Raw genomic sequence first — 6000 nt, forward strand, 5'->3', positions numbered from 1 at the left:
ATGTTCTATTATATGCTGAAAGAAAAAAATCTACCGATTAACAGAGAGAAGAAAGAAAAAGTATTGGCATTATTTACTAAGACCAAATACAAACCTTTCGTCTCACTTGATGCAAACAATACATGGTCATTAATATCAACAAAGCTTGTGAATACATCATGGAGGATATCATGCATAACACCTTCATCTAACAAAGAACATTTATGTAGTCATGAAAAAAATAGTTTAAAGAATATAATAATATCAATACCCATTTATTATAAACAACTATTTATAACAACATACTGAAAATACTTGCTTACACACACACACACACACACACACACACACACACACACACACACACACACATATATATATATATATATATATATAAAAGAGAAATACACAAGGAACAATAAGTAAATGGAATGTCCAAACCAAATAAAAAAAGAACAACCTTTGGTTTTATATAAAAGAGAAATACACTACCCTAGTTGAATAGGGCATTTTAGCAAGTAGACCTCTTTGTCTAATAGCAATTATAGTCTACCAATTTTAATTAAAAAAAATTCTACTTTAGGAGCATGACATGTAATGCATGAAAAAGAATGTACTTTTTTAATACCTAAGCTACATTAACCATTCTTGGCAAAATGCATCTATAAAATCCATCAAACAAAAAGAAATGACCAAAAGATCACTTCCAACTTGTGATGGATAAAAAAGAATGAACCTTTTTTAATACATAAGCTACATTAGCCATTCTAGGCAAAATGCACCTAAGAAATCCACCAAATAAAAGAAATGGCCAAAAGATCACTTCCAACCTGTTCAATATAGATATATCAAGAAAGTACAAATCAATTCAACAACACATGAATATTCAGTCATCTAAATACCATAAAGCATTCACTTGGCAAAACCACATAAGTTAAGGAATAAACTAAATTGTCAAAGGAGAGATTTTTATATCATTAAAGAGCTACTGCATTTTATTGAATTTCAAAGAAATAAGTACAAACATAAAGGGCTAAATAGCTAATTTGCCTAGTGGCTAATGATATTGTGTCCACACCCTATCACTTAATCTATTACATGAAAAAGATGCCCAAAAAACAATCCAAACAACTTATAAAAACATAAAAACACACAAATATTCTCATACACTACAATCCAATGCATCAAATGCTATTACATGGACACAACCAAAATACCTAATGCCCTAGATTAGTCCTAATTAGTAGCTCTAGTTAACTGCCATGGGCAGCCACCTCAATTAACCCCATGTCCAGAGGAGCCATCATTCCCCGAGCCACGAGACTCATGAGCTTCATCAAATTGCAGCCTCAAGGATCTTCTCAACCTTTTCAACGAAGGCTTCACATCTTTCTCAGCATCAACACAGCCTCGATTAACGCCATCCACATACTCCTAGTGTAAACAATTGCATGAAAATATAAATCTAATTAGAAGGATAATTAATGAATTCTAGTAAAAAGAACTTGATCATAAAATTAAGCGCCCTGTCAAAAAAAAATTGGCAACACTACTCACCTCTTCACTTTCATCAACTTCATCACATGAATTTTCAGAACTATCCACTTCATTAAACTTATCCACCACTGCATCAGCAGACTTTCTCTTGAGGAGAGGACACTATTAAATGACACAACATATTAGGTTCAATTTAAACACAACTCAAAAAAGAGTGAAAACTAATACGGAAAAAATAATCGAAGAAACTGCAAACATGGAACCTTAGCATATTCATCAGCTCCCAAGTCAACAACACTTGATTCTGGTTGGGAACATTGAGGCAAACTAGCAAAGAGCTCGGAACAGCTGGAAGGAGTCAATCCCAAATTCGGTAATTTGGTAACCTTAGAAGGTTCCCCAAATGATCCCTCTCCTTTTGGTATAAACCCAGCCTTGGATAATACAAAGCACATCCGATGTAAGACATGAATAAAGGTGGAACAACCAAAAAATGAAAAATTAAGGAAAGAATTTATTTAAAAGAACCAATAGGTGCGAATTCCGTTTTATACCTTTTCAGGACTCAAATCTGAACCAGAGAGCTCAAACATTCCAAGTATTGTAGCATCATCACAAACACGCCTCACTGGATAAGTCCCTTTGAATTTCTCCATCCCAACAGGCCTACTAAGAACCTTAAACAGCATAGTTTTTTCAACAATTTCTTGAAATATAGGAGGAGACTGTGTGCCAAACACAACCTATGAACAATATAAAACAGACACAACAGAAAAAATAAATCGGTAGAAACCGGAGGAAAAGAAAACTCTTTAACAATAAAATCAGCGAATAAAAAAATATAGATTTCGAGTGACTTACATCAACATCCTTAAGATGTTGTTCAAACAGCTGGGCACAAGTCTTATTTAGTAGGTAACTTGCCTCACGATCAAAGAGGACAAAAATAGAAACACCAGTGGAATCCTCAACTAACACCTTCACTCTAAACCTGGATTTTTTTAAGATGCACATAAATACTGGCCTAAGGTTAACAATTACGCAGAAATAATTCACTATTTAACAAAGCACAAAGGAAGCATTGTAAAATATTTATACCTAGGAGTCACATTTGTAACATGGATGTTGCAAAATTGACAAAAATATATCCCAGATTCTGCCTGAACACCTCTGCCACACACACAAGCAGAGTACCACCAAGGACCATCTTCAACTATTTCAGCTATCTTCGCTAGTACAACAAAGGTTCCAGCCTAAAAATATAAGACCAGGTCTATAAATGTTAAGACATTATAACCAAAGATAGTTGTAATATAAATTAAAACTAAAAAACTAAAATAAATACTAACAGCATAGTATTTTCAAGTACAAAGGAGGACAAAAGCATTAATATCGTTCAAAAACAAAGCAGTATTTATTAAGGAATAGAAAAAGAAAATTTAACACAAATTATCAAGAGTAAACATGATAAAAAAAATTAAACTGGTTCCAACCCGGTTGTTATCATCAAGCGACTTCACAGTACACCTAGGTGTGAGCTTCATAAAATCTTCATCTATTCCAATATTTTTTCCAGATCCAATAATGCCAATGGGTTGGGATGCACTAACTCCATGAGGAATAGAACTGTTAACAAATAAAGCACCAACTTAAATAAATAAACAATGACAGCAACAACAACAAAAAAAAAACACAACAGAAACTACATGTACAAAAATACCTTTTCCAAAAAGCTGCCACCTCTAGGATGTCAAGATTAAATCCAAGCTTCGATGCAAACATAACATTCTGAAGTCCAACTCTACCTAAAAAAATATATATATACATTGGTTACAAGAATATAGTGGTAAAACCAAGTGGACTTGGATAACTGACACACCTAAAATGAAATTTACATGATACAAACCTCTAAAAACCTTAACTTTGGCAAGATGTAAAACCATAATTGGCTGTTCAGCATATCCAGAAGACAGAAATCGATTAAGTTTGTCAACATATTCACCAAATAAGGCACACCGAATCCTGTGACTGAAAATGACCAACAAAATCAACTACACAATTAGAAACTTGACTATACAATCACAACGAAAACAAAAAAGAATCCCAATAAGAGTAAGGGGTAGAAATTAAAGAACGCTAACTCATTTTCAGCAAGTTCCATCACAGCCATCTTCATCTTCTTTCCATCTTTATCATATTCTTTCTCTTCCGACATAGAGACCAACAGACCCACCACATCTCAAATAAACATTAAAAAAACTAGGAAATAATGACAACAAAGCAACATTCTACAAATCACAAAGAAACAAGACTTTAATCATTCCAGACAAAAAAAAGTATGAGCAAATAGCACAACATACCAACTAAGAAATTGGAATCCTCTTTGGTTTCCAAAAGTTCTGTGAATGGAGAGATTGTAAGAGCAGATTTTGGAATAAAATCGCAGATAGCATCCCTAACAGTGGTCCTGAACTGGAAAATCAACTTAAACTGATGCCTAGTGACCCTATAAGATCCTTGGTTTGGCACAACAGAGAAGAGCTTCATTACATATACTCGACCCTCAGAGAGAAGTTGTTTGAACTTGTAAATCATAGTCTTCCGAACAGTAGCTTGTATCTTGCACCCCCTACCAATCAACATAAATTATAGTAAAAATCTGATAAATGACAAATCAAATACAGAGAAAAACAAATTTAAATGAAACAAAATTTCAGACCTCAATATAAAAAAGCCAAGGAGAAACACATCTAAATACAAAAAATAAACAACCAAAAAATTTTAATAGATTTAGACCACTATAACTCACAGATTCATCAACCAAAATTATTTCCATGGAGTTTGGGACAAGCTGACTAGTGAAAGTAGGAACAGTCCAAAGCCTAATCACCCTAACTTTGAGGTTCCATGCTTCCTTCTCAGAATTAATCTTATTAACCATATCCAAGGCAGTTGTCATATTGAAATGCAATTAGAGGGATGAAAGAGAAAATAGATTTCAGTCAATCAAACAACAACTAAGAAACACATACAACAACAACATAAATGTGAGAAAAATCTGCCATGATCAATGGGTTCTACCTTTATTTATAAACACAAATTAATTGAGTAATTTGAATTTTGAAATACATAGAACCCTTATTTTGGGAGGAAAAAAAGAAGCAAAATAGACATTTGAAAGATATCGGTGTTGATTGATCTTAGATATCAATCGAAAGATATTTATGGGTCCCACTAAATAATCCATATATAGGACCTAAGCCAACAACATTTGATACACAAAAAAGGTGTATAAATGGTAAGCTATATTAACCCTAAGTTATCTTCTATATAAATTGTAAGTTAATAGGAGAAGAGAGGATGGGATGAGAAGAGGATGAGAGAGAAGAGAGAGATAACAAAGACAACATGAGGTAACACCTAGAAAAAAGGAAGAACTAAAAATAAAAAGAAAACCTATGCATAGATTTAGGAGTGGTAGACTTAGATGATGACACCTTTTAGTATAGATATCATTATTTGATTAGGCTTCCTATATAATTATATTTCCAATGGCAAATATATCATATTCCCAATGAAGATACACACAAGATAATTATCTATCTATGTAATGAAATACCAAAAACAAAGTGGACATCTATAAAGTTCAAAAATTGAATTCAAAAGAAAAAAATATATACATTTAAAAGGGTAAAAAAAATATATTTCAGTTAATAAAGCAAACTCTGTAAAAAAGTAATACAATAGGCCAAAAAAATGTGAAAAAAATATGAATCAACAAATGGGTTATGGCTTTATGTATAAACATATATCAATTAAGAGATTTGAATTTTGAAATACATTGAATCTTTACTCTGGGGGTGGGGAAGAAGTAAGTAACATGGAAATTTAAAAGATAATTAGTGACCTCACATATCTAGACATCTAGTGAAAGATATTCACGGCCCCCAATAAGTAATCCTCTCCATAGATACTAAACTTAGAACAATAGATATAAATCTAGAGATATGTAGTAAACAGCCGCCCTTATCAGTAATCTTTTTTATAGATCCTAAGCTAGCAGCAATATAGATGAGTAAGAAAGAGAATAGAAAGAGAATAAAAAGAGAGGGAAGTGGAAGTTAACAAAAACATGAGGTGACACTAAGAGAAATGCAAGAACCAGAATAAGAAGAAAGCCTATGCCTAGATCTAGGAATGGTAAACTCATGCAATGAGCACACCTTTTAGTTTAGATATCATTATTTTAGTAGGCTTCAAATATATTTAGATTTCTAATAAAAAAATATATTATATTTCTAATGAAAATACACACAAGCTAATTTTTTATCTAGTTAAAATACACATGAATAGATACGACATCAATAATTCTAAAACTATAAGCTAAATCTAAATAACTAAATCAATTGTACCACAAATTACAAAAAATAAATAACTAAATCTTAATAACATGCAAGTTCAATTCAAGTGGTGTATAATAATACAAATAAGGATAAGCTTCTCGGTAATTTTAATTTAAAAAAG

Source organism: Arachis stenosperma, chromosome 1 (assembly GCF_014773155.1).
Source record: "Arachis stenosperma cultivar V10309 chromosome 1, arast.V10309.gnm1.PFL2, whole genome shotgun sequence".
Classification (NCBI taxonomy): domain Eukaryota; kingdom Viridiplantae; phylum Streptophyta; class Magnoliopsida; order Fabales; family Fabaceae; genus Arachis; species Arachis stenosperma.